This window comes from Amia ocellicauda, chromosome 8, assembly GCF_036373705.1.
Source record: "Amia ocellicauda isolate fAmiCal2 chromosome 8, fAmiCal2.hap1, whole genome shotgun sequence".
Classification (NCBI taxonomy): Eukaryota; Metazoa; Chordata; class Actinopteri; order Amiiformes; family Amiidae; genus Amia; species Amia ocellicauda.
The window spans coordinates 26,814,808-26,835,894 of record NC_089857.1 but is presented as its reverse complement, the minus strand read 5'-3'; the positions used below and the strand labels follow the sequence as shown (position 1 = coordinate 26,835,894).

The 21,087-nt window shown below is 37.7% G+C and overlaps 1 protein-coding gene across 4 annotated transcripts in view; it reads right to left on the bottom strand.

The window, feature by feature from the left end:
- The window catches only part of tnksa (tankyrase, TRF1-interacting ankyrin-related ADP-ribose polymerase a), a 165,244-nt gene that overhangs the window by 131,809 nt on the left and 12,348 nt on the right, over positions 1–21,087 (bottom strand). The gene's annotated exons all lie outside the window — the stretch shown is intronic.

Below are 21,087 nucleotides of genomic sequence, written 5' to 3'. Positions count from 1 at the left end.
AGCAATATCTTGATGAAGCAGGGTAAACCGCAGAGCAAAGCATGAACTACTCCTGGCAGAATCATTTAAGCCTCTCATCGGGACTCTGCAACAGTTTCTACAAATACACAATTCAGGCAGTTTGAAGCAGGCCACAGTTCAAAATGCAAAATGTGCTTTGATCTTTTTAGACAAAGGTCAAATGACAAAAATACAACACTCCTATTGCTGATGCAGTACCCAATGGATCAAAGGGCTCCAGTAATTCTTGTAGAATGCTGGAGGCTGATGAATCTGTACTAAACCCAAGGATTACCGATTTCTATTGATAGAGTAATGTACACAAAGGAAGTTATATAAAAAGTGCCATATGTAAACCGGTTGTATGCTTAGATCCTCTTGACATATAAACTGAGGACAAGTAAATTAAGTAGGGCAGCTTAGTTACTGGCACACATCATATTTTGCTTTTAATGCAGGTCATTATCCCCATGCAAATTTGAACAACCACAGATATTAAAAAATGTGGGCCACATCAAAAAATTAAAAATACAAATACAAAAACAAAAAGATGTATTGATGTAAATATACATATTTACCCCATCAACATTTTCAAGAGAAGAGCTGAAGCTAGTCACAGAACTGAAAACTATTGGCATGACATTAAAAACTCAAGTTGTTAAACCTTTGATTTTAAACACTGCTCTGAATAACCAGATCACTTTCACTAACAGCCTGCAATATGCTTTATTAGATTTTTGTGGGCTTTCCTGTGATCAAATATCATGTTTCTCTACACACATTTTGTGTTTCAAAAAAGGACTCGCTGCCTCCATGTCGTGGGCTCAGTGTATGGAGTAAAAGCAGAGGTGATGCCACTGTGGACAGTCTTATTGTATCACTGTACACCACTTCACACACAAATCTACATACCTGTGCTTGAAAACCAAGCACTGGATGAACACATGAGCAGCATTCAATTTGACAATGTCTGTCCCTGTGCGACAGGTTGAAATTGCATCTCCTGCACAGCTTTGATCAGTGACTTTTTTTGGAAGAGTCGTACAGCCTTTTCTTGTGTGTTTATGACCCCAAAATCCACAGAGTCACGATGCTGAAAAATGTCAACACTTGTTGCATGGATGCACTCTGGTGAAGCGTGACTGAGCAAGTGTAATAGGTGTCTGCACCTGACGTACAAGATGCATCTGCAACTACAGTATAAACCAGCCCTTACTCAGACATGGTCAGGAGAACTACAGTCTGCATACAAAAGACACTCAATTTAGCAAAAGCGCACCACTAGACTTGCTTGCAACAGCTGTAAAAGTACTACACTTGCCTATTAAGGCTTTTTTAATAAATGGCAAACATACTCTCAATACATGCGTGTCAGCATGTACATGTGTGTGTCAGAGATGGGTTTGAAAGCATAAAGATCGCCCCCTTGTACATATTCTTACTTCCCACTTCTGTTATACAAAACTATTCAACTATGGTTGCGGAGTTTTGAACTACCCCTACAAATAAGAATATGGATCATGGAAATGAGAATAGGATACATTCCAGGAAAACCTCTACGTTTTAGTTTTTTTCACTTTGTTATTCTAGACCAGATCTCCGAACACGAGTCTTCTGGGTTTCAATGCAAGCAAGCTCTTAATTACATCATGAAACCAATTGGCTTAATTATGCAAGATTAATGATCTTTCACCACTGATTAAAGACATCTACAAAAGCTAATGGACTGAGGCTCCCTAGGACCAGCTCTAACTAGACAAGATCCTGAGTTTACTTCATAGCCATGTCAAGGTTTAGCTTACTGCTCCTTCTGCTCCCAGTCTCTTCCCACTACCAGTGTGATTTAGCCTGGCCTTGATTTCGTGCTCCTGGACCAAAGATACGGGAAAACAGCAGGTGGCCTAATACCCTTCCAAAGGGGTGAACTTTTCTGTTTTCACTGGTCCATTTCGATGATAAACTGACAAATTTAACATAACACATGGCAATTCTAAAATACAACACATGGCAAATAGACTAATGTAGAATCTTTTCATTAGAAAAAGATTTGCTTTATAATACTTTCCCTTGCTCGCAGATAAAAAAAAAAAAAAAAAAAAACTGAATCATTCCAAGAGAAATTCAGAGGCACAGATTAATATTTTGGAGGGTGAGAAGGGAGGTGTAAAAAGTTCAAGTAAAATGAACTCCTCTGTGCTTGAGTGCAATTTCAATTTCCAAACAACATTAGAGATAATACAAGGCTGCACTGAGGTGACTTTCACCTGGATAGTTTCACTCAAAACTAAAAGTTGAAACCCAGTCTGTAGCTGTGGGGGGGGGGGGGTGTGCACATGAAAGATTATGACAAGGCCGTTGTCAAAAATACCTCCAGATCAATGCGGTCTCCATGAACCTCCAGCAGTAAATAACCAGGGACGGTTATTTATTGGAACTGAAATTATTTTCCTCTGGCAAGCCTCATACTCTCTCACTGAAAGCCTTTGCAAAATCCAGATGACATTTTTTACAGAAATGATGCTGAAAGAAAGGGATGCCAAAACCTTAAAACAAGCTTTATCTGTCCTGCTCTTGTGAACTAGAACCATCTTTTCATTTTTATTCCAACCATACCCTGAGTGACCAGTAAGCAAACTATTGGCTAGATTAGACTGGTTTTAACCATTCACAGGGCGTTAAAACTTGGACGAGGGTAGAAATGAGGATTTGTCTAGTGCTTTGAAATAAAACTCCTCATTACGACAGGGATTTGGAGCAGCATCATTTTTAAACTGCTCCACTCTGGCCAGTTAGCCCTGCTTCTAGCTCCGGCTCAAATTGAATAATTAACTGTATAATAATTATTTGAAAGAAAGGAATATCACGAATGAGAAAAAATTAGCCATTCAAACTAAAATCAAACATAAAATTGTCAAACAAAAAATAAAGTAATACTTTGTAATAAACTTGGAGGATTGTGTTGTATCACAAAACTTAGAAAAAGAATCTTGGAGACTTCTTGAATCTTGAAACTGCAGACAGGTCAAAATCTACACAACCAGAAAATGTGCTTCCCAACATTCCCATCTCATTTGAGGCTTTCAACATTAGCATTAAGGTTTTATAGCAGAGCAGGCAAAATTTTCCTTGCTCCAGCTCCGAGCGAAAAACAGCTGCTCCAGCTCTGCTCCTTGCTCCAATGCCCTGCATTTAGGGACGCTTTTTAATGACCAGGTTTGAAATGTAAATTAATTTGAAAAGACCAAATAACACATTTATTTACACTGAACAAAAACAAACGCAAAATGCAACAATTTCAAAGAAGTTCATATAAGGAAATCAGTCAATTGAAATAAATTAAGCTCAAATTTATTAAATCTCACACGACTGGGAATACAGATATGCCCACTGAAGACGGTCACAACAAACAACTGCAGATGGGGCAAGACCCTGGTGAGAACAAGCACGCAGATGAGCTTCCGTGAGACGGTTTCTGACAGTTTGTGCAGAAATTCTTCAGTTGTGTAAACCCACAGATTCATCAGCTGTCCAGGTGGCTGGTCTCAGACGATTCCACACATGAAAAAGTCGGATGTGGAGGTCGTGCACTGGCGTGGTTACATGTGGTCTGCGGTTGTGAGGCCAGTTGGACGTACTGCCAAATTCTCTAAAATGATGTTTTAGATCTCTGGCAACAGCTCTGGTGGGCATTCCTGCAGTCAGCATGGCAACTCCACATTCCTACAACATTTTAGATATCTGTAGTATTGTGTTGTGTGAGCAAACTGCACATTTCAGAGTGGCCTTTTATTGTCCCCAGCACAAGGTGCACCTGTGTAATGATCATGCTGTTTAATCAGCAATCTTGATATGCCACACCTGTCAGGTGGATGGATTATCTGGGCAAAGGAGAAATGCACACTAACAGGGATGTAAACAAATAAGCTTTTTTTTTGCATATATAGAACATTTCTGAGATCTTTAATTTCAGCTCATGAAACATGGGACCAACACTTCACATGATGCGTTTATATTTTTGGTTAGTATGTTATTATGGGATCATCTGTTAGAGTGTACATTTTAGCATCATTAATTAGTAACCTATTAGGTGTTATTTGTATAGCTATAAGAGGAGCAGCAAAAATTTGCAAAATTCCTTGGCAACTATACATCTAAAACAAAGTTATTTCTGATACAGAGAACGAAGTGCAGAACTCTCAATAAGAATGGATCTAATTAAACAGTTCATCCAGAAAATTACAAAACATAATACCATGTTTAAGGACATAAAGCTTACAAATGTCCTTGTTTGGTTACTTCTATCTTATTGATCATCTGAGGATCTTTGCCTTCTTGAAGGATTCCAGGTGATTTGCTTTAACAATATGGCTGGCTATCCTGTTGCAGACTCCCACAACCCTTTGGGTAGTGAAGTAGAACTTAGTTTTCAGCTCCAGGTCCACATCCTTTTAATTTCCACTTGTCACTTGTTTCACGTTTGATCCTGAAGATATTTTTGTAAGCACCATTCAGGATTTTGATTAACAAGTTTAGAATATATCTCTGCTGATCCATTTTTAATGTGCATAACATTTTTGTATTGTATCCAGCACCAAAACTTCAGAGCACTCAGTCTTCAAGGCTTTTGGATTCCGTGAGTTTTCTGGGTGTGAGATTTGCGCTGTAGTTTGAAAACGGTCTTGATACAGTAATGTTCCCAGCTTTACATTATCTGGTTTATGTGCATACAAATAAGTAACACACCACACCAAGTTTTTAAAGGACACCTGGGATTTTTTTTAATGGTCTTATTTGGCCAGCTAAACGCAAAACTGGCGTTTGGGCCATCTCCATGTTACACAGGTTATAAACCTGATCAAGTAGATGTGAAACTGAATGGCAAAGCTGAATATCATTGCCAATCTCTTGCTTAATTTCAGACTAAACCACCAGTATGGTGCAGTTGTTATTCTCAGTATAATATTCCCCCAACCCCTCCCCTTTTTTTTTTTCTTTTAACTGTGGTTTTGGTTTAAAATCCTACCAAATGTTAATTATGTCTTTCCTCCAAATAATTAGCACAATGTGAGTTGTATAATAAATTATACATCTATGGATTACTGAAATCAGAGAGTAAAACAATGGCGTTGAGGACATAAACAAATGAAACTAATTTCTTATGTTTGATAAAGAACAAAAGGCAGATTTTGTTTGCATGGTAAAGTCAGTATTTCCAATCTATAGCTTAAGTGGTATTTTAAACAGGCTCACCTTTCTTACACTACGTTAACAAACCAAATGTCTTTACAGCAACTTCATGAGTAGCACAAAATACAATATCCTGTACTACAGGTTTCTGCTATTATTGAGCCACATTTTAATTACTCTGCACCAATAAAATTGAAATCATCCTCTGAGCAATTTTATTACTTGAAGCAAATAAGCTGTAAACATAATCCACAATGTAAGCATAACAAAGAAAAAAGGGAAGCTTGAAATTTGTGACTGCAATCCCTGGACCAAATTCAACAAGATTTTGTTATAGTTTGAGCAAAGAAGAAAGCCGGCTATTTCCTGCTCTGATCCACTAAGCTGAACGCATTAAAAAGCGAACTGTGGATTTCAATTTCACAAGCATCAAATGGTTTCCTCAGAAAGATGGTTTATGCCATGTTATCCCACTTGACTATCACCATAACCGAGATTTGTATTTTTAGTTGGCACTCTGCCCTCGAACACTACAAGCAGTGTATTCGCAAAAGGACAGCAGCTAATGAAAAGGATCTTTTTAAAGCATACCTTTAATATACACAATACATTTCATTATTTGGACTACACTACTATCATGATACACAAATGATACTCATCAGTTCTTTATAACTTCAGATCTATTACTAGTGTCAGTAACCAGATTGCTGCCCTTTACTAAGGACTTGTTACAAGTTGTTAAAAAAAAAACAGTATGTCAAACATATGAATCCTTATATATATATTTATATAGATATATACAGTAGTGAAAAAGTTTTAGGCAGGTGTGAAAAATGTTGTAAAGTAAGAATACTTTCAAAAATAGACATGTTAATAGATTATATTTATCAATTAACTAAATGCAAAGTGAGTGAACAGAAGAAAAATCTAAATCAAATCTTTATTTGGTATGACAACCTTTTGCCATCAAAACTGCATCAGTTCTTCTAGGTACACTTGCACAATGTCAGAGATTTTGAAGGCATATAGTCAGGTGTATGATTAAACAATTATACCAAACAGGTGCTAATGATCATCAATTCAATATGTAGGTTGAGACACAATCATTAACAAACAGAAACAGCTGTGCAGGAGGAATAAAACTGGGTGAGGAACAGCCAAACTCAGCTAACAAGGTGAGGTTGCTGAAGACAGTTTACTGTCAAAAGTCAGACACCATGGCAAGACTGAGCACAGCAACAAGACACAAGGTAGTTCTACTGCATCAGCAAGGTCTCTCCCAGGCAGAAATTTCAAGGCAGACAGGGGTTTCCAGCTGTGCTGTCCACGCTCTTTTGAAGAAGCACAAAGAAACGACCAACGCAGAGGACTGTAGACACAGTGGTCGGCCAAGGAAACATACTGCAGCAGATGAAAGACACATCATGCTTACTTCCCTTCGCAATTGGAAGATGTCCAGCAGTGCCATCAGCTCAGAATTGGCAGAAAACAGTGGGACCCTGGTACACCCGACTACTGTCCGGAGAAGTCTGGTCAAAAGTGGCCTTCATGGAAGACTTGCGGCCAAAAGGCCATACCTCTGACATGGCAACGACCCCAAACATACAGCGACAGTCATTAAGAACTATCTTCAGCGTAAAGAAGAACAAGGAGTCCTGGAAGTGATGGTATGGCCCTCACAGAGCCCTGATCTCAACATCATCGAGTCTGTCTGGGATTACATGAAGAGAGAGAAGCAACTGAGGCTGCCTAAATCCACAGAAGAGCTGTGGTTAGTTCTCCAAGATATTTTTTTCAAACTTGCTATACAATAAGTGTGATTTTTAAGTTGGTAATATCTATTTATTATCACTAAATCACATTCAGTTTTGCTGGATTGTAAATAGACTTAATACACATATAGGACTAGTTTTAGCTCTAGAGTAGCCAATCAACAAATACTGGATAAATAGCATTTCTTTACAACATACTGAGGGGGATATTTGCCCAGGGACTAGTTTTCTTTCACATGCCCAGAAGGTGCTGCCTCATACTACCTCTAAGTCCACTTGTATGTTCACTGCTGGCTGCCAAACAAAAAAAGGGCTGTCCATTAGGAGGGCCTGTAGGTTCCGGGGCCAATTCAATTTCCCCATGGAGAGTTATTAACAAGACAACTCCATCAGCAGAATGATGCCTTGATGAAAAAGCAGAAAAAATAACTATGATGGACTAATTAAAGGTGGGGTGCGACATCAAATTATTTGCTTTGGTTGTAAAACTGAAAAAGTTACATTTATCAGATGTACTCTATAAAAGCATCCCAGACAAATGCAAAACTCAGTTCTCACTTCCATAGCATATTTTATATTTTTCATCAATATGGTGTATACATCACTGCCACACCAGACTGATTAGCTGGGAAGGGAAATTTCAGCCAGAAAAACTTAGCTGTAGATTAATGTTCGACCCTCCCTTTTTTGTAAAAAGGGAAAGGATCTACAAAATCAGTTCCTCCTTCACCAGTAACTTACCGAGAACCCAAACAAGATACTCTGTAACTCCCATAGGGAACAAAATTAAACCACACAAAAAGTGAATTCCATTTAGATACACTCTATAAGTGCTGATACAATTCAGTCTGAGTTTCTGAAACCAGACGATGTACTGTACACATAGCAGTCCCCACCAAGCTCTCATACCCTTTATAAATACATCAGATACGCTACCTAAAAAGGGATTTGAAAGTGATGAGCATGCTGTTGAATGCTCTCCCTCCTGATGCAATAGTTAGGGGGAGATTGCGCACCTCAGTCCCCACCCCCACACAATAGAAAAACGTCTACAGAAATATATGATCCACATGAACATTTTCTATAAGCAGGGGAACAAACAGAGTCCTCTTGCATCAGTTCAGCTGTTATGAGCTTTAAAATGCAGGACAATAAAATCCAGTGCACGTGCAACACAGTGACTTAAGGTGTTAACACAGTCCAATAAATAGAATGGCGGCTGGGTCACAATGGATCACAATATTGTGTTCCATCAAGGTGAAGTGAAGCTAGGAGAGAGACCTCAAAAGCCTGGCTTAAGACCTGATGGAACCCATTCATGTGTATACATTGTCACCCATCCACTCTTTTCAATAATTGACTGGGGGCTGCTGTTTAGCTTGGCTTAAACGCCCTGCACATGAATGTTATACAAACAAAGTGAACCATAACATTAACTATTTACACATTTAAGCCTTTAACCTTTAAGGTTTAGAGAAGTTTGTTTCAACTTACTTGCTTCAGATGCAGTCCCTGTGGTTTTGCATATTTTCTGGATATTGACAGTTTTGCCTACCTGTGCTGGGGTTGTGTATCAGGGGTTCAGAGATCAGGCTTCAGACCCATAGAGAGAACAGCCTGATGTGACCTTTTCATATGATTGCAATATAACACTAAAACATATAGTTTATGCTTAGGCAGACATACCAGTGCCTAACCATATACATACTCAATCTCTTCACCAGTGCATTTTATAAAAGCGCACAGACTTGAAAGAGCTCACACACTATGCATTGGGAGTCTAATTTGCTTCCATGGTGTTCTTTAGAAAATATGTCTTACACCTACATAAGAATACAAGGTGTCCATTTATGATTACTGCTTGTAAACAACTTCGATGATTTCAAGCTCCCTCTGCATTCCCTGTTATCCCAACTACAGTGCAAAGATTGGCAGTAATATTAAAATGCCCAATTAGACAACCTCATTGTCACAAGCTAAAATCAACAATCTGCTAAATGAGTGCACTGAGCGACTAATTAAAACATGATTGCAAATTCTATTCAGTATTTTTCGACTGTGAGCAGAGAGGAAGCTGACTTCAGCTCTTACGCGGAGGAATTCTAGGTACAGCAGTGGCTATGCAGCTCACAACAATATAGAGAGAGGTGGAGAAACAATTAACTTCAACTAATGAGCTGCCACAAGAAGGCTGAAGTATTCATTTAGGACAGATGTGATCTAAATTCAGTGAATTTAGATCACAATTTAAAATGCGCTAAACAATGAAAGATACATGCCAGGAAAGTATAAATATTAATTTAGGTAGTCCCACCAACAGGACCTGATTAGCTACATGTTAGGGCCCTGTTGTGATCACCAGCTATGTAGGGCAGCCATTTAATTTCCTGACAATTGAAGAGTGCTGCTATTTCACTCAATTATCATAAGAGATTAGATACTCATCAGGATTAGGGTTCCTGCATCCGAGAAGATTTTATTAATTTAGTAAAGTCTGCCAGGAGAAACGGCAATCAACTGATTTGGTTTCAAGCACAGTTTGTTTTTGGCTAAAGAGAAGAGGAGGGAAGGAATGTCAGCCAATAAAATATGTATTTTTCTCCAAACGTGCATCAGTATAATTACAACAATGAAGTCAACCAAAACCTGTGTATAAATATTCATCAACCATCTCGTCTTCGAAACCTGATGTTTCCCAAACGAACAAACAAGCACGTTATCCAAGTTAAACACAATGCATTGCAGTAAAGATAATACATAAACAAACACCAAGCAAAAAATGGAGCAGGCATTTGCATTTGATAACATGGCTGTATTAATCTTGTCTGAATCTCTCCACAGCTATATTTCATCAGATGCTCACTGTAATACACCAGGGCTATGGAGGTACCAGAAGTCACATTGCCAGGCCACAGCCAATTCAATAAATGCATAATTTAGAATATTTAATTCAGACTTAGCCATTGTAGAATAAACACATCATAGCAGACGGTAATCTTTTATATGTATGCTGTTGTCAATTGGTAAAATGAAATTAGGAAATCTGTAGGAGATAGCATATAGATAGCCATAGAGAGATTTGAAAAAGAACCATGTAGAATTTTCCACCCAGCAGTGCATTGCTAAAGGCTAAAGATGCGGATAAAAATATGGTAGTCTCACACTAAATATTTAAACATATAAATTCAGTGTTTTTGCATTTCAAACACAGACTGCACTCTAAATATTAAACTGCTAAGATACTTGTCTGCAATGTAAGATACAAAACAGTTCACTGTACATTGCAGTAACAGATCTCTCCTTGGTTTAATAGTAATGATCCGCTGAAAATCAAGTTAGAACATGTTCATCATCATCATCATCAGGAATTGTCTGCACTTCAGCAAAAACATGTTGATCAAAGCCCTCAAGCTGTCCCAAAGAGAAAGGCCTAGGCCAAATCAAAACTTTGACAAACACGCAAAATCTGTTCCATTTATTGTTAGTAGCCACTTCGTACTAATCAAAATGCAACTGGGTGCAAATCTGTCATTTGCAATTCTCAGGTAGGTCAAAGTTTGTTTGGTCTATCCCTAAGAGAAATAAAGATGAACGATGGTAAAGTAACAGTAAAACGCAAAAGAGAGTGACTATGTACATCTAACAGTTTAGTCCACACTTTTCATTAAAGGTTTATTAAGTGCAGACCTTCAGAGAAACCCACTAATTACATTGATTTACAATATTAAGTTAAAAATTACCATTAGCAGTCACATCTGGCACTCGAAACCTAAATGCATAGTGTATTCAACAGCACGGAAACATTCCCAGTCTCTACCCACAACTTCCCCTTAGTACATCATACCAGCACTAAAAAGCAGCTCACAAACAGCATGAGCTTCAGTTCTTAAGTGCCACTTTCCATTAAGAATTTCATAATAAAAGAAATGCAGTTACATTTTGACATGAAATTGATTCTCAAATGCAAATTAAAAGGTTGTGCGCCCCTCAGGGTTATATACTCTGCATATGTTATTATTTTTGTCTGCAATAATATGAATTATGTGGTATATTTAATTTTTTAAATTAAAAGTTATCTTAATTCTGCCCAAAGCATTTTAATGTTTATAATTAATGCAGTTTCTATGCAACAAAAGCACCATGAAGGAAGTAGAATATTTCGTATATAGTGGTACAGTACTCACACAAAATAGCACAATTTCATGGGATACACAATAATTAAAGCACTGTTATGCTTTTTGAGAAACCTCTGCAAATCAGACAATTCTGATTAGAGAGAGATTGAGATAAATGCATGTGCGTTTGTGAAGTATAGATATTCCATACATTGATCTATATATTGCCGTCTTTTACAGGTCGGCATAAGTACCCTGAAATTCAAATGCCCATTGACATTTTAAATTGCCTGACCTGTTTTCTACAGTTTCTATGCAGCTATTGCTCCTCGCTTTGAGAATGTCTTCTCTATATTACTTTTGGTGGAATAGCTCAGTGTACAAACATCTGAAGTAAAATGACAGATCAAGACTTGTTTGAAAGATGAGGTTTAATTTGATTTATTAAGCCGAAATGTGACAACAGAAACACACACACACACACACACACACACACACACACACACACACAGAGTCATCTAACTTATCCATTAAATGAATAGATTTCATTTCAATTACAACTCCTCTGTGTATCTTTTGGACCAAACAGAGGAATGGTAAATTATTTTTCTGGGAGTAAGGGACAGCGTCTCGTCAATCTCAGATGTTTCCCAGCAGAGGCGGTTCATTGTGCTGTGCTCCTCTTCGGGAAGCCCAGGTAATTTGCACCTCATTATAAAGCCGCAGATGTGAGAAAGAGGGTGATTATTTTCAAGTAATTGATTTTTCTTCATGGACTAACAAACAGACAGACAATGCCAAAGGGAGACTTGTGCCTTTTTACTGCTGAAATATTATATTCACCAAGATCTTTCAACTAATGCTAAAACTATTTAACATTCAAGCTTTCCTTGCATAACAAAGACCAAATGTAACCTTAACTTAACAAAGACCAAAACGTATATAGGCTATAATTAGATATATTTATTTATAGAGAGCACAAACTGCTTTGAAATACTGGAGAAACAAAAAAGCAAAAACAAGCTGAAGCAGAATCCTGAAACTGCCTTTCAATTCATTTGATTTTCTTGCGCACACTTCCTTTCCAGTTGCATGATCATCTGAATATTTAAACAGTGCACCACAAAGCAGAACCCAAATGCAACAGTGCATTAATCCTAAACTGATTAAAAATATTTTTTGCTGCCGACCAAACACTAATTAACATTAATTTTGTTTGCAACAGAGCAACACAACCATTTTATAAATCCAGTGCAGTTGCAAGTTTATTAACATGGAGATGCGGCCCGTTTTGTTTTGAAACTTTCAGAAATGCCTTTGAGAAGTGAATGTAAAAAATGACACCCTGCCCTGTTCTAAATGACTGAGTTTGTGTTGAACCAGAACAGACACCAGCAGCACCACAACTCACTGCTGCCTAATCTATAAACCCCTCCTGCAGTGCTCTAGACAGTCCATTAGCCACAAGTGATATCTAACGCACTTTATTCCACCATGCGGCTCATTTTAAATTAAAATGATCTGTCCATCCTCAGAAGCACTAAAGGACTGAATAAGTACCAAACAGAAATATGCAAAAAAAACTGACAAGACACACACACACACAAACTTGGTTGTGCTAGATTTCAACTGAATGTACTGGACCACCCTTGGATTAAGAGAATTCCAGTGAAAAATCCCATGTCTATGTCAAGGTCTAGTTTTTGTGTTTTTTTTTTTTTTTTCCCAGAACAGGACACAAGCAGATTTCACATAGGTGAAATCAAAAGCTACTAGAGCCACTGCTGGCTACAAGTAAGCCGATATGCATTCATCTGACTTCTTGAGGTGGGTTGTGATGTTCTTGTATACATTTTGAATCACGGGTCAGTGTTTGCCTTGTTAGCGAATACAGACTTCAGATTGTCTATATCTGTATGCATAATAAGAACGAACCCTCCCTGCAATCATGCAGTCTATTAAAGCTGAGCGAGGGCAAATAGTACCCTGAGTGTGAGGGTTTGAGGTCATGTTCAGTTAAAAACAACAACTTCTCATTCTCTTATTTAATCAGACTGGACATCCACTGAACACATTCTCCGTCACGGCCATTGGATGCAACTGAAACTGCATTATTAAATACCTTTTAGTAGCAGGGGGATATAGAAAGCTAGAGGTTTTTTTTGTTTTTTTTTTACTTATGATACCAGGTTTAATAATACTCAAAGCCAACAACTAGAGATTATGCGCTTTTAACATGGTTATTGCCACCTTTCAAAAGATTTTAATGAAGTGTCAGTTACAGGTGTGGTTTCAGTGGATATAAATGCTCATTTCTCATAATTGTGGGTCTGTTTCCTAAATCAATATGGACTGATAGTACCGGTGAAGTATCCATCAACACAACCCAACAGCTTTCAGATCGTTAAGAGGACAATTTGGAGCCAAAATATCCTACAGATTTACAGGAGGATTTGAGCATTTGGGGATCAGTCACATCTGTGACAATTTGTCACCACTGGGATCTATAGAAAATGGCATTAGTCCATCATCATCCTCTTTGTGGCAGGGGCTGTCAGAATAAAAGCGAGTTACTGAGCAGCTTGGATAACTGCAGTTTAGTTGCACAGCAAGAGATTATGCCCTCTTGGAATCAGGGCAGCGTGGCATTTGCAGAAAGAAAAAACAAAAACAAAACAAAAAAACAGAAGTGTTTTGGAAAAGGTAGTGTCGGTTTTGTTCTGGCTCCTGTGCAGGGTAAATAAATCCTGACAAGCAGCATTAGCGCCGAAAGAACTATCACGATACAGGAGGAACACAGGCTGAAGTAATCATAAAATGCATCGCCTCACTGATTTGTTTGGACTGTCAGGCCCTGCATTCTTGTTGCGGCAGAATGAGATTTTCTCTTCTGAAAGCAAAATTTCAAATGGGTTCTAATAAACAAAACAAAAAAACATGGGATGATTAAAACCAGCAGTGAGGTGACTTATCCCTGCTGCTTATAAACATCAGAAAGGTGGTCCATCGTCATTTCAGTTTTGCCTTTGTGTGACTGGTGCACATCCAAACTCAATTTTTGAAGACAAAAAACAAACCCTTCCACTCCTCAGGTTCCAAAAACCTAAAGGTTTAAAAAAATCTAATCAAAGAGCAGGAAAAATAATAAATGCATTTACAGTGAGAAAGCCCTTCTATTTTCCATCAAATGAATCAATTCAAGGTAAAGTGTATATTTCGAAAAAAAAGTATAGTTTTAGTTCTGCTTCATATCAAACGGAGACAGAAGGTGCTGTGTGTTTGATGGCTGCTTATGAGCGAGAGATATGTTATGCCTTGCTCTGAATGTGGGATTGTGCTTCAGGTAATTTCTCACGATCAGCTCTCAGGGCAGCTGGAACAGAAAAATTTGGTTGCCTGGTGACTTTCACAGCTCCTAAGATTATTCAAGAAAAGGTGCTAACAGGGCTAGTTGGCACCACCTCTTGGCAGTTCTTTAGACATGAGATGCCCAGTGCAGTAGCCAGCTGAAAGTAGTGCCGTAAATGAAATAGCCAATCAAATGTAAAAATAAATAAATAAACAAACTAACAAATACATTGATAACATGCCAGGCATTACACTTAATGTTAAAGCTGCCTGTAATGAGTTTGTCTAAAGAGGGGGCTAGAATGCAGACTCCTGCATATCCACATGACCTATGAGCTCATCTGCCTGCCAGGACTGCATGGAACAGGAAGGACTCGGCAGTGCATCTGGGCATGCGAAATAAAATGCCAATATGACAATTACCACCACTCAATCAAATTCTATACGTCTTCAATAACCTCGAGTGACCTGTAATCTAACCTCATTTCCGTGAATGTCTCATGATCCACATATACATTTATTTAAAGATCAGCCAATGGATGCTTTAGGTAGCAGGGGCTGCCCCTCCCCTTGCAGAGCTCAGTCAGTTTTGGTAGCTTATCTTACGCATTTATAAGGACATTTATTTTCACTTTATGCGTGAATGTTGTTTACCCGAGGACAAATGTAAAAACTATTTCAAGGCTCCTGTTGCCAGACACAACCAAAGATTTTCATGTACACGGCTTAGCTGACTGCAATATTGCAGTTTTGTTTTCCGTTTAATGATAGAATGAGGTAGAATTTAATCTCATGACAATCCAGCTGCGTAACTATCAGGGACATGGACAAGAGCAGCGCTTGTGTTAAGAAGCAGTTATTGACTGGGATCCCTCTGAAACGATACAATGAGGTTTTTACATCTGTAATGGGACAAACCCCCAATTTATATACAGCAGAGAATCTCTTTCTGAAAAAGCTTCCAGGGAGACTGCGTTATCGAAGTCCAGCAGAATCTTCTGATCAAGTTGATTGGGAAATCAAAGGATCAGCCGCTGCAATCTGTTTTAAAAAAGCAAACTCCATTCTCCCCATCTGCTTCAGTTAATGAGAAGTCCTGAATTTCAATTTAAAGATAAAAGGGAATCTGAGGAGTTTCCATTAAGTCACACAGTTTAAGATAAACTTTGCTTTAAAATGTTAACTATCTATTGGAGAGAAAAACAAATGTAGGTAATTTAATTTTGGAAAAACATACTTTCAATGTTTTCACAACAAGCTTACTGCAATATAGTATAGATAACTGACAAAATGCAAAGGAGAAATACATACCTTCTATCTAAAATGTTACAGTTTTGCTTGTTTGTTTCCCCAAGGAGTGTTTCATATAGATTATCAGATATTTTGCAGAATCCAGAAATCCTGATTTACTGCCAAAAGCTCTCCGGACTACAATTCTGTGCTCAAATTTAAAACCATTTTCATGTAGATGAACAATAAAGGCAAATAAAGTGGACAACCTCATCATATAACAAAAGGATGTTCTGTTTTAATGAAGTAGCATTTCGATCTGCAAATCTCAGAAGTGGGTTTCTGCACAGGCTTTTTGTATTCCGGGAAGACAAAACAAAACCAAAAGGATGTTCGCTTTTTGAAGGTCAACCAAACACAAATCAGAAGCCTGCTCATAATTAGCTTTGCAGGCTGTACAGTAGCAAGGAAAGCATAATTAATTTATATTTTTTAAATAAACAGTCAGGAAAAATATCTTCTACTGGTAAGAGACTGACATACTGATTTTCAGACAATTATTTAGCAAAGTTCCAAGGAACACTTTTCATGGCAGAAACTTCATATTCCCATGAATACAGAGTGCTGCACAACTGATTAAGACTAGCAAATGATACAATCAGAGTAGCTAATCAAGAGGAATGCGATACAAACATTCTTTGAGAAAGGGTCGCTGTGCAGAATACAAAACTGAAATTAAAGTCGTACATCTTACATCTTTACTAAGGGATTATACAGCCCTTTTCCTAGCTACTTGGCTGCTCTTGCATTCCAAAAGGAGATGGTCTTATAAAGCAAATTTAAAGCACCACGATCCTTGGATCTACACTCTCACTGGTAAATCCAATCAATCAATTTGATAACTTAGCCAGCAATATATGATTATTCATCTTAAAATGCAATTGTGCCACATGAAGGGAGCGCAGAAATCCTTAAATTAAATTTGCATCTCTCACTGTTGAAAACATGTCTTCATATAGGCTACTGCTACACATACAAGCTCTTAAGTCCCTCATTCAAGAACGAGAGGGAAGAGGGTTATAAGAGATTTCATGTCTTGCTGTTAAAAGAGCTCTTAAAAATAAATCAAATCAAGTCATTCATGCAGATGCCCCCCTTCAGAGATGGGATGCTACATATAAAGTACCCCCTTCTGCTTAAGACTGCTAGGCTTTTAATGCAAAATCAGTTATGAATCAGATTTAAATAGATGTACAGTGGAATCAAAGGGGTTAGGTCCTGAAGTCAGTGTGGAAGGCAAGAATTGCAAAGTCAAAATTACTCCTGGAAATCCCTTAAAATCGCCCATAAAGTACAGTATAGGCTACATGGTTTTGAGTACACCATCCTGTACAGTAATATGTATAAACTTATACAGTGATGTACAGTATATAAAGATACATGTAAAATGCAATGTCAATAGTATTTTTTATTATATAAAAGAGAGGGAAGAATTAAAGAATAAAGAATGAGGGAACAGCAGATTCACATCTCCTATCTCAAACTCATTAAGAGGAACAATTCGAGGAAATATATATATATTTTTTTATTGCAGAGCGTGTATACGACGTATGATGTGATTGCACTGTATTCTTTATTTTTTGTTGGTTTGTCATTTCATTTCATATGGGGTCCTGTGTGGCCCTAAAGACTGATGGAGGGCCACACACTATAGTTCACTTAGTTTAGTGTGCAGAAAACTGAACAAAATCCCTTTTTATTTGGAAGGCTACAGTTATTTCTACTGTGTTCTGTTCTTTCGCCACTGCTCATTAATCTTACGAGGACCACGCTCAGTGATGTCTTTCCCAATCATATCAAGTGAACAGATTGTAACATGTTAGACAACTTCTCCGTTGGCTTTCCAGGACCCTTACAAAGCTCTTATAGGCCTACATGTTAGTTCTCATTACAAACATGGACTTGTATGAGTCTGGTGAAATACCAGTATCAAAAGGCAAAAGTAGACAGAAAACATGGCAAAGGGGCTATGAAGTGACTTTTCGGAGCACCTTGGGACAGCAAATGGGGTGAAAATAAAAATAAAGCACTGGTGTTTTTTTGGACCCGTGTTATTGGAGTTTTGCTCAGAGCTAGGTTTATTTGTTCAACTACGAATCATGCACTTGCCTTGTGAAACCAGACTCTTCCATGGAAAAGACTTGACTGATTATTTCAGGCATTATGATGTTTACTTCATTCAATGGTCCCAGAGGGCATAGTGTGTTCACTGTATTCATATAGAAGCTGTGATCAGTGACAGAAAAGGTCTTAGAAGGAGTTTCAAGAGACAGTTTCAACCCCCACCAAACATAAGTGAAAAACTGCAGAGGATTAATTTTGCAATACAATGCAAAGACTTGATTTGAATCCTTTTAAAAACAGAAAACTTAAAAGCAATTTGATCCAAGATATAGCAACTCAAAGTTAGACAACTTGACAGTTAAAATACCAGCAACTGAAAGAGCAAGTAATATGGCTCAGAAAATATATTGCTTAGTAGATTGCAACGTGTTACTGCCACTGTTTTTAGTCACCTGCTAATTTTCTTGTCATTGTTCAGATCTTGCCTTGATTTCAGAGATGTCACCTTATATGCGTGTCACAGGAGTATGTTGTGGAGGCTGCTTTGTCTGACAATACAAAGAAATGCAAACTACAAGCGTTTATGGCATCAAGCTTTGTACAAAAGTTGTCAGACAGACCACAGCCTTGAGGGCACATCACCACTGTAATAAATGGAAACCTACCATCTCAAAGTAATAGCATTGGACATAGCTTAAGAAAGTTTACAAAGGAGAGGAGGCCATTCGACCCATCATGCTTGTACGTTAACTTGTCAGGATGCAAACACTGAGAAGCCAAGAAATACAGCAGCATCATTTAAACCATTGCACATTGATATTAGGATATGTTCTTCACTGCCTTAAAGTCTTTCTAATGTCATACCAATCAGTACTAAACAGTAATAGGAGCACAGTCCTGTTTGCAGGCCTTGTAAGCAGCACAGTCTTTGGGAGAGAGCACTTCATAATTTTTAGCTCAGGTTAGGATACAGTTTTTATGTGTTCAATGGTATTGCATTGGTTTGTTTTTCCATTAAAAGTGGATTGATAACAGAAGGCAAAGATGGGAGCTGAGCACTCCATTAAGTTTTTGTTATGTAAAAACATAAAATCCATTTTAGGAGACAAAAATACTTTTTTGTTCATTCCTACACCTAGTGAGTTTCTGGAGATAGAAGTTCTCTTTTCAATTTCATTTCATGTCTATTTTTGAGTGCCATTTTTTTTTTTAAAAGAGGAGGTTTAGAAAACCATATTTGGCCCTTTAAGGGACTCTTTCTGCTTGAAATGAATAGGCTTTTTTTTTTAAACATGGGTTTCCCAAGATTTTGAATTGATTAGCATGAAAATGGTTGAAAAAAAAATGTAATGAAGAGGGTTGTAGACAGATAACTATATTTGAAATGTCCCAGTTCAAAAGGAAATAGATTTGGAGAAGGAAATGGAGAGAAAAGTTGAAGAGTGTAAACTTGTTGTGCAGTAAAGCCTTATAATGTGAGAGGTTATGGGTGATTTGCTAGTGCACAAACAGTGGAAACAGCAAAGACAATGTCACTTTGTGAAAAGAACCAAACTCAAATCTGTATTACTGGCATCAGCAGATTTTTAAATTGCTGAACTGACCTCACCTCCCCTGACCTTAACCCTAGAGAAATACAGCTCTGGAAAAAATTAAGAGACTACTTCAAGTTCAGAAATCAATGTTAAGTGGTCACATTTTTTTTCTAGAGCTGTATTATGGGATAAGCTTGACAGAAGAAAAAGTGAAACCAGCATAAATATACTAAGATTAATAAGACCAAATTGTCAAAAAGCGAGAGCAATGCATTGCTTTGATTGCGGTGATAGTTAATAAAAGGATGAAAAAAATTACAAGCAAGGACTAACCTCTTGCATTTTCTTTGCAATTTGGTCAACAAACATTCTCATTCTTCCATTCATAGATATTTGGTAATATGCCCACAGTTACATTATAATTTTGCCAGTGTCTCTGATCGATTTCTTCCCCCCACACCAAGAACATTTGAGAATCAGGAATGCAGCTTATGTAAAAGTGAGCAGCAAGTACAGCAATCCCTGTTCTTTTTACAGCATATCTAATTCCTGCCTGAGTTTGTGCGTGTTGAAAATGCCAGTCTTTGACATTTCAGAAACATCTATGCAATTTATTCGTTTTCACCCCCCCCCGGATTCTATCTGATAAACAAACGGAGAAGTTATATAAACTTGCCTATACCAAGTGTAATATTGTGGCTTTATTAAAAGCTGCGACATTAAAATGTCAGTAAAAGACAAAAAAAAGTAGAGAGAAAATAATAATAATCTTATTCAGTCCCTAGAGATAACAATTGCAATCTCAGTTCTTCAGAAGTGTATTATCCCAGTATCCACTACCCAATAAACCTGCTGCTGTGTTATATCAATACATGCTGATGCCAGGATGTGCACTGCTATACAGGTGATCGGCTGCTTTGGGCAATGTGCAATGGGTGTAATTAATTGATTCGAGTTAATTGGTTTTGTAAACAATTCTTCAGTGAGTTACAATGAGCTCCTAACAGCAATAGTAGATCCAGCAGATCCTGTGTGCACAGACCCAGCTCAGACTCAAATCTGTTGGCAGCATTCAGAGAAGTCCATTATAATTAAAGGGGAGGCTTGAAAATGTATTGTATTCTATTAATTGTAACACAGGCCATCCTCCACTATAAGAAAGAAGACTTATTTACTTATTTGTTTTGTGAAGTCAAGTTATCTTGGGAGATTAGTGTAGTAACACAAAGAAAGTACTATTTGGTCATATAGCAAAGTCAAGATCCTTTATTCACCAAACATACAAAAATAAATGGCCACTCATCAATACTTAACTAGTTTTATCACCCAAGCCTGTTCCATTTAAAGATGTAAAGCCAGTATAATTACTGAAAACAGGATACAGTCTGGATAAATAATTGGTCATCCATGTACAACTTCTAATAGCAAATGGTTTCTTTATTTCTTGTACGTACATAAAGTTAAGCCATTTAGCATAAATGATGCACACAGTTTTAAGCAAACATCAACCAGAGCATGCAACAATGCATGTAAGCACTTGAGTTTGAATGTTTTTTTTGATTGATTGCTTAAGATAATGTCAGTTAGTTTTTATAGCTTAAACCTATTAAATCAGAACCCTAAGCCACCAACCAAATCCAGCACAATTTCAGGTTTCCACCAGGTAGATGCTAGAAGCCTCTGCCAGACAGATCTCTGCCACCAAGTACCAGGCTTAACATATTTATTATCTTTGGTTCCTGATCACTTGGCAACAGGATTAGTGACACGCTCATT